Source organism: Balaenoptera borealis, assembly GCF_965194805.1.
Source record: "Balaenoptera borealis genome assembly, chromosome: X".
Taxonomy (NCBI): Eukaryota; Metazoa; Chordata; class Mammalia; order Artiodactyla; family Balaenopteridae; genus Balaenoptera; species Balaenoptera borealis.
The window spans coordinates 26,581,703-26,597,745 of NC_138881.1; the positions used below are offsets into that span (position 1 = coordinate 26,581,703).

Below are 16,043 nucleotides of genomic sequence, written 5' to 3' on the forward strand. Positions count from 1 at the left end.
TCCCACTCAGATAACAGGTACTTCATATTTTCACAGAGAGCTGTAGGATTGTATGCTTATCCATGTCAGTATTTCCTGTAGGCTTCATCTTCTTTTGATGGAGGAGGGCATTACTATGGATTAAAAGGTTTATTGGAGTTTAGATTTTTAGAATATTCCAGAAGTCAGTGAGCCACGAACAAGTTTTTTAGAAATTGTTTTTGTTCTCAGTATATTCTTTCCAAAGTAAAATATTCTCTGATTTTTTTCTTTCTCAGATAGAATAGAAAAATGATACCAGTATATGTGTGTGTGTGTGTGTGTGTGTGTGTGTGTGCGCGTGTGTGTGCGTGTGTGCGTGTGTGTGTGTGTGTGTACCACTGATTCAGTTATCACCCTCCAGTGTGGTTTTTTTTTAACATCTTTATTGGAGTATAATTGCTTTACAATGGTGCGTTAGTTTATGCTTTATAACAAAGTGAATCAGTTATACATATACATATGTTCCCATATCTCTTCCCTCTTGCGTTTCCCTCCCTCCCACCCTCCCTATCCCACACCTCTAGGTGGTCACAAAGCACCGAGCTGATCTCCCTGTGCTATGCAGCTGCTTCCCACTAGCTATCTATTTTACGTTTGGTAGTGTATATATGTCCATGCCACTGTCTCACTTTGTCACAGCTTACCCTTCCCCCTCCCCATATCCTCAAGTCCATTCTCTAGTAGGTCTGTGTCTTTATTCCCATCTTGCCCCTAGGTTCTTCATGACCATTTTTTTTTTTTTTAGATTCCATATATATGTGTTAGCATACGGTATTTGTTTTTCTCTTTCTGACTTACTTCACTCTGTATGACAGGCTCTAGGTCCATCCACCTCACTACAAATAACTCAATTTCGTTTCTTTTTATGGCTGAGTAATATTCCATTGAATATATGTGCCACATCTTCTTTATCCATTCATCCGATGATGGACACTTAGGTTGCTTCCATGTCCTGGCTATTGTAAATAGAGCTGCAATGAACATTTTGGTACATGACTCTTTTTGAATTATGGTTTTCTCTGGGTATATGCCCAGGAGTGGGATTGCTGGGTCATATGGTAGTTCTACTTTTAGTTTTTTAAGGAACCTCCATACTGTTCTCCATAGTGGCTGTATCAATTTACATTCCCACCAACAGTTCAGGAGGGTTCCCTTTTCTCCACACCCTCTCCAGCATTTATTGTTTGTAGATTTTTTGATGATGGCCATTCTGACCGGTGTGAGATGATATCTCATTGTAGTTTTGATTTGCATTTCTCTAGGGTTTTTGACTTCTTGGTTTGTTCATGACCTTCACACCCTGTCAGAATCTCAGGAATTAAGCTTACATGAATGCAATTATTTCTTCTCTACAAAAGGAGGCGTAAATTGATGTTTTCTTTCAGATAATGCCCCTTGGAAATCCAAACAGGATATGTTTCTTTCTCTTTTGTGGTGAGTAAGTTGTATGAAATCGTATTGCTATATATACAATATTTATTTACAATGGCACCATACCTCTCCATTTATTTATTTATTTTTAAAAATTTATTTGTTTATTTTTGGCTTAGTTGGGTCTTTGTTGCTGTGTGCGGGCTTTCTTTAGTTGGGGCCAGTGGGGGGCTACTCTTCATTGCGGTGCGTAGGCTTCTCATTGCGGTGGCTTCTCATTGCAGAGCACAGGCTCTAGGTGTGTGGGCTTCAGTAGTTGTGGCACGTGGGCTCAGTAGTTGTGGCTCGCGGGCTCTAGAGTGCAGGCTCAGTAGTTGTGGTGCACAGACTTAGTTGCTCTGCGGCATGTGGGATCTTCCCAGGCCAGGATTCGAACCTGTGTCCCCTGCGTTGGCAGGCGGATTCACTGTGCCACCAGGGAAGTCCCCTATCTGTTTATTTTTATTACAGCATGATATGGAGGAGTAGCGCTAGACTCATTTCCAGAATTTCTAAGTGTGTATCCCCAGTTCTGCCTACCCATTAGCAGTGTGATTGTGTTCATATTTACCACATTCACAGCCTCATTTTTCTCATTTTTAAAATGGAAGTAACATTGTCCACCCCATCTGACAAGGCTTTTGCATATTTGTTGTTATTGCTAAATATTTTGCCTTAAATAGTTCTTAATCTTTCCATTTATAAGATAGAAATATTCTCTCATTGTTGATTCTGAGTTTTCCTTAGACTAGGATAATACATAGTATGGAAAAGAGTCTCAAGTTCAGTATAATCTTCATAAAGCTCCAGTCAACCTAGACATTCGCATAGTAAAGGTTTTCTTTGGCGAGTGTGGAGGGAAGTCAGCATGATGGCACTGAGGTTTGGGAAGAAGGTCAAGGAAAATGGCTGTGGCTGAATTCCTGAGCAGACAAAATTGCCAAATCCATGTAAGTCTCCTTCCATAGATTTACTTGAATGTGAAGGAAACTGTTTTTCTTAATCAGTCTAATGACATTCAACCTCATTGCCCAATTTGTTGAGCCAAATTCATGGTGATAAAGGCATTTCATGATGATGATGAGATCTTGGGGTGATAGGAGCAATGAAATGATGAGAGGGATTATATCCTCTAGGTAAAGTAGTCTGAACTATTAGATTTGCTAGATTTTTGTGTGTTTATGTTCATAGTATTTTAGAAAGACAAGTGTCCAATAAATAAGATGTTAGAATGTAGATTTTATCTATTTGAGGAGAATATATATGGTCCTTGTGAAATTTAAAAACTGAAGTACATTCCAGATGAATCATCAACAGCCTGTTCTGCTGTAGTAATAGTACTAGTTGTTGATACAGCTGAAATGAGAGGACCAGCTGGGCTTTCACATGCCTGCTTTCTCCAGGCTAGGGGACTACCCTGTGTAAGAGGCTCCATTTAGTAGTGTGTTGCTATTCACTTGCTAGGTCAGTGATTGTTTTCCCTGTTAGTTTGTGCTACATGTTTTGCTTGGTGAGCCTGAAATTCATCAGAAAATAAGATAAAGTTCAGGAGAAGAGGAGAGAGAACAAACAAGTTGAAGCTTGTGTTGTTTTAGGAGCACAGTGATTCAGTATTAGGCATTTTGTTTGAATTCCTGTGTATTATGCTTCAGTGAGTCAAGGTGGAAGTAGTTTACAGCTGAATTTGAAAATTAAGGGATGTTTTGTTGAGTACATGCTCATCCATTGTATAGTATATTTTATTGATACCCAATGTAATATCTCCCAGTGATGAAAATTATATCTAATGTAAAAGAAAAATAAACAGCAGCAGCATATAGTGTGAACTCACTCTAAATTGCTACTCAGCTACTCATAAACAATTAAACATGGTCTCTCCTTCGATTCTTTATAGCCAATGCGCTTTAAAAAAATTTTTTTGGCACATCCCACAGTTTGATAACATTCAATATCCTTACTGAAATGTTGAAAGGATTTTAGTCCATCTTGAATTAAAAACCAAATGTAAGGTAGAATATTGAAATACAAGCTGATGGTAGAGAGACCTTAAGCTCTTGCCAACATCGTATTTCTGTTTTATCTAGGAGAGTGTTTCTCAACCATGAATGATTTACCACCCTCCTCCCAGGGGAACATTTGGCAATGTCTGGTTACTCTTTTAGTTGTCACAACTGGGAGGTGCTACTGGCATCTGGTGGGTAGATGCCTGAATACTGCTAAACATTCTACAATGCATAGGATCCCTCCCACCCCCTCCCTCCTCCCACCCCTCATTCACAACAAGAATTATCTGGGTCAAAATGTCAATGGTGCCAGATGTCTGTCCTGACATAGGACAGACATCTGATGAGATATTAGGATTTTTGAGGAAGAAATTTTCCTAACATTTAAAAAATGAAATCATCTATGGTTGAGGGCACTGCTGCTTTGAGTTCAAAGACACAGACTTCTCATCTGAATTCAGGGAGTTACAACTTCATGCATACCCTCAGCAAATATTCTCTTCTTACACAATATAGATTCTGTGAAGAGAAGTCACCATTCCTATATGGGAAAAAATGATATAGGTTCCACTAAAAATCCATTAGAATGAAGAGATTATCATAGCCTTAGGTTAAATCATAAGATATTTCTGTTTCTGTAGGTCAAAATTATCAAGTATCAGTAATATCATAGGGTTCAACTCTGTACTATGGCATCTTTTGTCAGATGATCATGATCTGAAAGAAAGTCCCATTTGGGAGAGAGATGTCAGGATGCCTCTTCAATGTGCCTTGCTTGTATTTCAACCTATTGCAATAATTATGGCTAGAATCTGGTAACATTTGTGGTATCTTAATAATTAATGACATACTGTTCAAAATGCATTTTTGTAATAACTTTTGCCAACATAATTTTGGTTGACATACATTTTTGAGATAACACAATTGCTATTGCTTGGAAATTTTGAGAATATCTGTCAGTCTGGTTTGGGAATTTTAAAAGTAACTCTAAGAATTAAGGAAATAAGAGGTTTAATATAGCAATTAGGGGTTAAAATGGGAATTAGGAGAGTGAAGGCCTGGAAGTATATAGCTGAAGGATCAGAGAAACAGCCACTGTGACATCAGTCTGAAAGCTTGGAATGAGTGAAGAAGCTGCCAATCCTGGGAAGTCCAAGAAACTTCAAATACCACAAAGTCGGAGTTTGCAGAGTGGTCTGGAACTAGATGCCTGCCCCTCTGATTGTCATGATGTATTGAGCAATAATAGCTTCTTTATCGTTTCTACTTTCCAATTTTCACAAGAGTTCCTCTCACTGGTAAACCATAGCCTGGGTCTATAGCGTGAAGGTGATGCTGAGAAACATAGTTCCCAGACTTAGGAGGGACTGGAAGCAGTGAGGCAAAGTTGACCACCACCAATTCAACACAATGAAAATCTCCTCCTTGATGGATTGCTCGCACTCATCATTGAGGGTAGATGAGAATGGGCAGCTTAAAGTTTCTCAAGGTTTCACAGAGTTATAACTGCATTTTCATAAGGACAAGAAAGGATGGGCAGCCAAAGCCTCTGTAGAATTCACAGTGATATAATTGCCTGATCATAAAAAGTCATCAACATTAAAATAAAGGCCATGAAGAAAGATAAAGAAGGACACTATATAATGATAAAAGGGTCAAACAAGAGGAGGATATTATACTTGTTAACATATATGCACCCAATATAGGAGCACCTGAATACATAAAACGAATACTAACAGACATAAAAGGAGAAATTGACAGGAATACAATAACAGTAGGGGACTTTAACACACCACTCACATCAATGGACAGATCTTATAGACAGAAAGTCAATAGGGCAACAATCTAAATGACACAATAGAACAGTTAGACTTAATTGATATTTTCAAGATGTTACATCCAGGAAAAAAAAAAAAGCAAAAGCCAGAATACACATTCTTTTCAAGTTCAATTGGAACATTCTCTAGGGTAGACCATGTTCTAGGGCACAAAACAAGCCTCAACAAATTTAAGAGGATAGAAATTATTTCAAGCATCTTTTCTGAGCACAAAGGCATGAAATTAGAAATCAACCACAGAAAATGAGAAAAAAAAGATTATGTGGAGACTAAACAACATGCTACTAAAAAACAAATGGGTCAATGATGAAATCAAAGAGGAAATTAAAAAATACCTTGAGACAAATGACGATGAAAACACAACCATACAAAATCTATGGGAGGCACCAAAAGCAGTCCTTAGAGGGAAGTTCATAGCAATGCATGACTTCCTCAAAAAACAAGAAAAATCTCAGACAACCTAACCTACCACCTCAAAGAATTAGTAAAAGAAGAACAAACAAAACCTAAAGTCAGTAGAAGGAAGGAAACAATACAGATCAGGAAATAGAGACTGAAAAACAATAGAAAATCAATAAAATCAAGAGCTGGTTCTTTGAAAGGGTAAACCAAAGGGTAAATCAACAAATCTCTGGCCAGGCTCACCAAGAAGAGATGACCCAAATAAACAAAATAAGAAATGAAATGTGAGAAATAACTATCGACACCCTAGAAATACAGAAAAACATAAGCTAATACTATGAACAATTATATGCCAACAAATTGGACAACCTAGAAGAAATGGACAAGTTTCTAGAAACATCCAGCCCACCAAAACTGAACCAAGAAGAAATAGATAATTGGAACAGACTGATCACTAGAAGTGAAATAGAATCTGTAATAATTAAAAACAAACAAAAAAAAACAAAACAAAAAACACCTCCCTGCAAACAAGAGTCCAGGACCATAAGGCTTCACTGGGCAGTTCTACCAAACATACAAAGAAGAACTTATACCAATTCTTCTCAAACTCTCCCAAAAGATTGAAGAGGCAGGAACACTCCCAAAATATTCTATGAAGCCACCATCACCCTGATATCAAAACCAGACACCTTTCTTGCTCCCCAGCCATCTTGGCGGCTCCACGTGGTTGGGGGAGTTCTGCACCTAAGGCAGGAAGATGGTGGCCACAAAGAAGATGAAAAAGTCACTGGAGTCAATCAACTCTAGGCTCCAACTCATTATGAAGAGTGGAAAGTACCTGCTGGGGTAGAAGCAGACTCTGAAAATGATCAGACAAGGCAAAGCAAAACTGGTCATCCTTGCCAACAACTTCCCAGCCTTGAGGAATCTGAAATAGAGTATTATGCCATGTTGGCCAAAACTGGTATCCATCATTACAGTGGCAATAACATTGGGCACAGAATGTGGAAAATACTACAGAGTATGCACACTGGCTATCATTGATCCAGGTGATTCTGATATCATTAGAAGCATGCCAGAACAGACTGGTGAATAGTAAATCATGCACAATTTTTCCTTAACAAAACTGTCCCGAGCTTGTTTAAAAACAAAACAAAACAAACAAACAAAGACACCACCAAAAAAGAAAATTACAGGCCAATATCTTTGATGACTATAGATGTAAAAATTCTCAACAAAATATTAGCAAACTGAACCCAGCAACAGTTAAAAAAGATCATACACCATGATCAAGTTGAATTCATCCTAGGGTCACAAGGATGATTCAACATATGCAAATAAATCAGTGTGATACACTACATCAACAAAAGACAAAAGCCACACAGTCATCTCAATAGATGCAGAAAAAGCATTTGATAAAACTCAACATCCATTCATGATAAAAACTCTTGCCAGAGTGGGTATAGAGGGAACATACCTCAACATACTAAAAGCTATTTATAACAAACCCACAGCCAACACAATACTCAATGGCGAAAAGCTGAAAGCCTTCCCACTAAACTCTCGAAGAAGACAAGGATGCCTACTCTCACGATTTCTGTTCAACCTAGTATTGGAAGTCCTAACCACAAAAATCAGACAAGAAAAAGAAAAGGTATCCAAATTGGAAGGGAAGAGGTAAAATTGTCATTATATGTAGATGACATGATGCTCTATATAGAAAACCCTAAAGACTCCACACAAAACCTATTATAACTGATAAACAAATTCAGCAAGGTAGCAGGATACAAGATTAACATACAGAAATTGTTTGCATTTCTTTACACTAACAATGAAATATCAGAAAGGGAAAGTAAAAAAACAAATCCTTTTAAAAATTGCATCAAAAAAATAAAATACTTGGGAATAAACCTGACCAAGGAGGTGAAAGACTTATATGCTGACAACTTTAAAACATTGATAAAGGAAATTGAAGATGATTCAAAGAAATGGAAAGATCTACCATGCTCTTTGATTGGAAGAATTAATATTGTTAAAATGGCCTTACTACCCAAAGCAATGTACAGATTTAATATGATCCCTATCAAATTACCCATGACATTTTTCACAGAACTAGAACAAATAATCCTAAAATTTATATGGAACCATAAAAGACCCAGAATTGCCAAAATAATCCTGAGGAGAAAGAACAAAGCTGGAGGCATAACCCTCCGAGACTTCAGACAATACTGCAAAGCTACAGTAATCAAAACAGCATGGTATTGGCACAAAAACAGACATATGGATCAATGGAACAGAACAGAGAACCCAGAAATAAACCCATACACCTATGGTCAATTAATCTTTGACAAAGGAGGCAAGAATATACAATGGAGAAAAGACAGTCTGTTTAGCAAGCAGTGTTGGGAAAGCTGGACAGCCACATATAAATCAATAAAGTTAGAACACTCCCTCACACCATACACAAAAATAAACTCACAATGGCTTAAAGATTTAAGTAGAAGGCATGACACCTAGAGGAGTCCTAGAAGAGAACATAGGCAAAACATTCTAGAAGAGAACATAGGCAAAACATTCTCTGACATAAATCATATCAATGTTTTCTTAGGTCAGTCTCCCAAGGCAATAGAAATAAAAGCAAAAATAAACAAATGGGACCTAATCAAACAAGCTTTTGCCCAGCAAAGGAAACCATAAAAAAATGAAATACAGCCTACAGAATGCGAGAAAATATTTGCAAATGATGCAAACAACAAAGGCTTAATTTCCAAAATATACAAACAGCTCATACAGCTCAATTTAAAAAAAAAAAGCCCAATGAAAAAATGGGCAGAAGACCTAAATAGACACTTCTCCCAGGAAGGCATGCAGATGGCTAATAGGCACATGGAAAGATGCTCAATGTTTCTAATTATTAGAGAAATACAAATCAAAACTAAAATGAGGTGTCACCTCACACTGGTCAGAATGGCAGTCATTGAAAAGTCTACAAATTGCTGGAGAGGGTGTGGAGAAAAGGGAATCCTTCTACACTGTTGGTGGGAATATAAATTGGTACAGCCACTATGGAAGTCACTATGGTGGTTCCTTAAAAAGCTAAAAATAGAGTTACCATATGATCCAGCAATCCCACTCCAGGGCATATATCTGGACAAAACTATAATTTGAAAAGATACATGCACCCCAATGTTCATAGCAGCACTATTTACAATAGCCAAGACATGGAAGCAACTTAAATGTCCATCGACAGAGGAATGGATAAAGAAGATATGGTATATATACACAGTGGAATATTTCTCAGCCATAAAAAAACGAATGAAATAATGCCATTTGCAGCAACATGAATGGATCTACAGATTATCATACTAAGTGTAGTAAGTCAGAAAGAGAAGGACAAATATCATATAATATCACTTATATGTGGAATCTAAAATATATGTAACTTGCAAGAGGCTTATGCAATATCCTTCCTTCAGAGTAAAATATCTGATGTCTAGTCCTTCTCTATCTTGATATCTTTCTAAGACATTGCTATTTTTCCTTTGGTATATTAGGGTAGAATAGCCAGTGTTTATCAAACACATCTGAACTTTTAGTGACAAAATGAAAAAATTTTGAACTAGAATGAAAATATATGAAATGAAAAAATGATTGGACACAGAAGAAGGGAACAGTAAATTTAAGACATATTAATAGAAATTATCCAAAATGAACCATCTAGAGAAAATAGAACGTCAATGAGTAGGAACAATATCAAACGTACTAATATGTATGTAGTTGGATTTTCAAAAGAAAAAAGAACAGCTCAGGAAAAATAAAAAATGGCTCCAAATTTGAAGAATAAACGTCAATACACAAATTCAGGAAGTTCAGTAAATTCCAAGCAGGATGAATAAGAATAAAACCACAGACACATCATAGTCGAACTGCCAGAAACAAAAGATAAAAAGAAAAACCTTAAAATCAGCCAAAGGAAAGAAGACACACTACATACAGGGAAATTATTATGATAAATTACTTCTTATTAGAAACAGTGGAAACTAGAAGGCAATGGAATTTTTTTTAAGTGCTAAAGGAAAAGAAGAGTCAATTTAGAATTCTATAGTGAAAATATTTTAAAAGGTTAAATAAAGGTATTTTAAATAAATTGAAACTGAAACGATTAATAATCAGTTCTGTACTATAAGAAATGTTAAAGGAATATCATTCTAACAGGAAATTGTACCATATGGAAACTCAGCTCCACAGGAAGAAAGAAAGAGTTCTAAAGGGTGATTCTATGGGTAAATATAAAATATATTTTGTCTCAATTTTTATAAACGACAACTTATTATTTAAAGAAAAAATAGTAACAACTTATTGTGGAGTTCCACAGATATAGAAGTAAGATATATGATAACAATAGCAAAATGAATGAAAAAGTAAAATGGAATTAAACTATTGGAAAGTTCTTATGCTATTCTTGACGTGGTATATTCACTCAAGGTTAGATTATAAGTTATATAGGCACATTGCAATACTTAGAAAAATAACTAAAATAATGCAAAGATATAACTAAGGAGCCAATAGAGGAGATTAAATGGAAAACAAAAAATTCTCAACCAAAATAATTTTTAAAAGGGAAGAAAAAATGAACAAAGAAATGTGACAAATATAAAATGGTAGATTTAAACTCAACCATGTCTATTATTAATTTAAGTATAAATGCATTAAACATTCTAAAAGGTTGAGATTATCAGAATGGTTAGTACAAACAACATTAAATTATATCTTAATTATTAAGAAGCGTATATTTAATATAAAGATATATATTAGTTGAAATTGAAAAGAGGGAAAATGGTATACCAGCAAACGCGAAGTATAAGAAGGCTGGTAAGGCAAAATAAATATAACAGAAAATAAAATTCTCGGCAGTAACTATTAACAGAGGTAAAGAGGATCATTTCATAATGATTCATGAAGAAGACATAACAATCCTAAATGTATATGTACCTAATAACATAGCTCCAAAATACCTTAATCCAAAGTTGATAGAAAAAAAAGGAAATCACAATAATATTTGTAGATTTTAACACTTCTCTCTCAGAGGAGTTGATAGGAGACAAATTATTAATAATATAGAAGATTTCAACAACACTTTTAACCAACTTGATCTAATTGACATGTACTGAATACTACTCCCACAGCAATCACAGAATATACATTTTCTATATGTGCACATGAAATAACTCTCAGTAAATCCCCCCAAATTGAAGTCATTATATTATCTGACCACAATAGAGTTAAATAAAGAATCATCAACAAAAAGATAACCAGAAAATCTATTTACACCTGTGTCAGAGGAGAAACCATGAGGAAATTTAGAAAATATTTAAAACGTACTGATAAGACAAAACATGTAAAAATGTACAGACTGTTGCTAAAGTGTTGCTTAGTTGAGAATTTATAGCTTTAAATGCCTATATTGGAAAAAGAAGAATGTTTTTGCATCAATGAAGTTTCTACTTTATATTAGTCAGAAAAAGACAAACCCAAAGTATGTAGAAGGTAGACAATAAGGAAGATAAGAGTGGAAGTCAATAAAATAGCAAACAAAGATGAAACAAAGCCAAATTTGATTCCTTAAAACGTTCAGAAAAGAACGGAAAGATGTCATCGGAAAGATGACAAAGTATAAGAGTTCAAGAGGGAACATTACTACAGATCCTACACATATCAAAAGAGTAATAAGAGAACATTATGAACCCCTTTATGCCAATAAATTCAATAAGCTAAATGAAATTGATAAATGCCATGAAAAATACAACTCACCATTTCTACTGTCTCAAGAAGTAGGAGATTTGAGTATGTGACTATCTCTTAAAGAAATTTAATTTATAAATAAGTTAACAAGTGCTTTCAAGAACAAGCAAAAGTAATATACAGTGAAAAAAATTAGAAGAGTAGTTTCCTCCACAAGGAGATTGACAAAAGATAAAGGGAGAACATTGTGGGATAATGAGAATGTTCTTTATAATTATTTAAATGTTGGTTTCATAGTTGCATACATTTGTCAAAATACATCATGTACACTTAAGATCTCTGTGTTTTAATGTTTATAAATTAAATTTCAAAAAAAGAAGCCCTGAGTTTATTATTTTTTTTTTAATTTTATTTTTCGGCCACACCACGCAGCATGTGGGATCTTAGTTTCCTGACCAGGGATTGAACCCAGGCCCTTGGCAGTGAGAGCACGGAGTCCTAACCACTGGACCACCAGGGAATCCCCCCCAAAAAGAAATGCTGAGTTTAAGTGAAACAAAATACATGTTAAAACCTCCATGAGATATTACTTCACACCTGTCACAATGGCTATTATCAAAAGGACAACAAATAAGAAGTGTTGGTGAGGATGTGGAGAAAAGGGAACCCTTGTGCACTATTGGTGGGAATATAAAATGGTGCAGCCAGTATGGAAAACAGTACGGAGATTCCTCAAAAACTTAAAAATAGAACTACCATACAATCTAGCAATTCCATTCCTGGGTAGTTATCCAAAGAAAACATAAACAGTAATTAGAAAAGATACAGGCACTCGTATGTTCACTGCAGCATTATTTAGCATACCCAAACATGGAGGCAACCAAAGTGCCCCTTTAATAGATGAATGGATAAAGAAGATATCATATATATTACTCATATTACCTAGACATAAAAAGAATGAAATCTTGCCATTTGTGACAACATGGATAGACCCAGAGGGTATTATGCTAAGTGAAATAAGCCAGACAAATACTGTATGATTTAACTTATATGTGGAATCTAAAAAAACCCAAATGAACAAACACAACTAAACAGAAACAGTCATAGATTCAGAAAACAAAGGGATGGTTGTCAGAGGGGATGACAGTGGGAGAGGTGAAAAATAGGTGAGGGAGATTGAGGTACAAACTTTCAGTTACAAAATAAATGAGTCACAGGTATGAAATGTACAGTGTGGGAATATAGTCAATAACTATGTAGCATCTTTGTATGGTGACAGATGACAACTAGACTTATCATGGTGATCATTTTGAAATGTATGGAAATATAGAATGTTGTGTACTAGGAACCAACATAGTGTTATAGGTCAATTATACTTCAAAGACAAAAAGATATCAGATTTATAGTTACCAGAGGCAGGGATTGGGGGAGGAGATATTGGATGAAGGTAGTCAAAAGGTGCAGACTTGCAGTTATAAGGTAAATAAGTATTAGGGATGTAATGTACAACATGATTAATATAATTAACATTGCTGTATATTATATATGAAACTTGAGAGTAAATCCTGAGTTCTCATCACAGGGGAAAAAATTATTTTCCTATTTCCTCAATGTTGTATCTACATGAGATGATGGGTGCTTGCTAAACTTATTGTAGTAATCATTTCATGATGTTTGTAAGTCAAATAATTATACTGTACACCTTAAAGTTTACACAGGGCTATATATCAGTTATGTCTCAATAAAAACTGAAAAAAAAAGGTATATGGATGCTTACCCACCAAGTGCCAGCTTACCCATCAATCTGACTATTCATAGTACGTCAGCTTCACTGCAGGATAATGCTGAAATCTTCTACAGTGTTTTCCTTTAGTCTCAAATCCTTGCTTCTCTCTCACCTTTGAGTCAGGACAAATAAGTTTCTGAGACACTTTGGTGCCAGTGGAGTTTGGTTTTAAATTCCAGTGCGTCTTTGAAGATGTATTTTCTCAAAGGGGCTACTCTTTTCTTTTAACTATCACAAGACATTTGAAGCAGAAACGCCATACCAAAGCACCCATTATTAATAGTATTACGTTTTTACCCATGGTAAGTATCGTGCGGTGGAAATAGCTGAATGCTTTAAGGCAAGACTTTCCTGATGCCCATTTTGACTACAGTATTCCATTACAGTTATGGTCTATTCATCTCCAAAGCAGCATTGTTGAAATCACCCCTGTATACCTGGTGCAAATGCAAGCGAAGGTACATGTATCTCTGCAAGGGCCCTGACTAGGCCTCCCCAAACTAAGTAACCAAGGTCAGTTTCCTCAGCCAAGTGGGGGAATAACTAATATCTGTGACAGCCAAAATATAGGGATTTAACATGTACTAGATGCTTTGCACTGTGAACATGGAAGGTTACCAGGAAGCATGATTCAATTCCTGTCTTCAAGGAGCTTATAATTAAGTGGGAAGATGACATAAACACAAGAAAAGTGGCAAAGAAACAGCCTGATGAGCTAAGGATTCTCTCTTCTCATTTTTTGATTCTGTGATAGCTGAAAATCTATATATATGTTGAAAACTTAGGACATACTGGGTATTGGAGCAAACTGACAAGTTATTGTAGGTGATTCTGTATCTCTTTGTTAGGCAGTATGTGTTACGTAAGTCTGTAGTATGTTGGCCCTTAAGAAATAAGCCAAATGCAAAAATAATTACACTATATAAATTTTACAATCAACTCATCCTATGAAAACATACCACGAAGAAATTTGATTCCAGTTTCCTTTCTTTGATTCTTAACGTGGAGAAGAATGAGCATGGATTGTAAGACTCCTTGATGTTTCCTTCCATCTTTAAAGCAGCTCTGTGTCAAGAGAAGGAATTTCATTCAGAGAAATCCAAATTGTATGAGATAATTTCACTAATTTTTATTCATAGGTAAATATGTGAGAATATTATAGGATGGAAGTGGGGTGTGGTTAATTAGGTTCTCCGTTTCTCTTATTTTTAAAATATTCAGGACAAAAATATGGGAGGCAGTTTTTCCTCACTTCTTATGTGAATACAAATCAAAGTAAAACAAATAGAGGCAGCCCGCCGGCTCGCCAGTGCAGCTGCGATGTCCCGGAGCCCGAGCCCAACCCCGGCCCGGCTCCCCGGCCCACCGCGTATTTAGCTTCCGTGCGTCCCGAGCGCGCCACCGCCACCGCCGCGCCCCGACGCAGCTACGGGCAACACTGTGCACAGGACCCTGCCAGGCACCCTGCTGTCCAGGCCTGCGACCACATCCCCATCAGGGTCCCTCAGCGGCTCCCAGGACGGTAGCGATTCTGCTATGGCCTTCAGGGTCAACCAGTCCTCCTCGGCAGCTGAGTCGTCCCTGGTGACGGCCCCCAGAGCCCCAGTGAGCCCACCGTGTCCCCCGCGTTCTCCCCACCGGAGCTGGCGGGCAGCAAGAACAGCGAGTGCGCGGCGTGCTTCGATGGCGAAGTGAGCACAGTCATCTACACGTGTGGACACGCGTGCCTGTGCCACGGCTGCATCTCAAGAGGCAGGCCCGGCCTGCTGCCCCATCTGCCGGCGGCCCGTCAAGGACGTCATTAAGATCTACAGACCGTAGCCTGGCCCGCCGACGGCCCTTGACCAGAGCAAGGTCACCTTTCTGAACCCCACCCCGGGCCGGGCAACCACCATGGCCACCGGGGAGTCCAAGGGCAGTAGCCATTTTGCCACTCTCCAGTGGTGGGCAAGGCGTGACAGTCGTGGACACGAGGCCCCTGGGGGTCTCAGTCCAAGACAGTGTTGCTTCTGGCTCGAAAGTGCTTTGCCCCCAAAAGGCCGTCCCAAGAGCAAGCTCAGGAACTGCCTGGCAGACTGCCCTGTCCCCCGGTGACCCCTCAGCTGAGAAATGGCGTCCTCTGTGCAGTGCCTTTTGCTGGGGTTGGGTTGAGTGTGGGGGGGGGGGGAGGGGGGAGGGGAGGGTGGGAGACAGTCCAGAGATGGGGAGCGTGTGAGAATGACCTAGAGAGAATGTGTAGGTATTTATCCAGGGATCCTGGCTCTAGGAGGTTATTTAACACTAAGGAATGTGTAATCCGGAGCCCAGACGGTAGCGTGACTAGAAGTTGTTCACTTTCCGGGGCTGTGACGTCAGCTGGTTTTGAACGTACAAAGCCTGCACCTAAACAGAACTCCCTCAGATGGTATAGAAAAGGGACACTCAGATTTTGTAAGGCGAGGAAAAAATAGCTCATTGTTTACAGCTCCAAAGCGGCAACTCCTTGGGGAGTAGTTGGGCGGAGAACATAAGAGAACAATTTGCTTTTTCAGTTTCTAACTCAGTCTTGGAGAGGAGTTTTGACTGGGTGCTGGGGCCAGAGCTCTGGGCAGTGTCTTCTCCAGAAGCCTTGTCACCCCTTCAGCCCCAGACAGCCTAATTATGAGCACACCACCCCTTGACTCCGTCCCTAGATGCTTTTAGTCTACCACCCTCACGGTCTCCAAAGAGAAGACAAGCAACAGGTTCCCTTTTCCTGGGGGAGGGAAAGAATCCTAGATGCCGGTGAGCCGCCTGGGGTTGGAAAGGGCCACTACGCAACTCTCCACATTTCCTGGTGAAATACCAGGCCTGGCATTTGCC

General features: G+C 38.0%; 1 pseudogene across 1 annotated transcript; it reads left to right on the top strand.

The window, feature by feature from the left end:
• The first annotated feature begins 358 nt into the window (after window positions 1-358).
• LOC309620450 (large ribosomal subunit protein eL30 pseudogene) lies at window positions 359-14,968 on the top strand (annotated as a pseudogene). Its single transcript has one exon. The product of its transcript is annotated as a large ribosomal subunit protein eL30 pseudogene (transcript).
• Window positions 14,969-16,043: the final 1,075 nt, after the last annotated feature.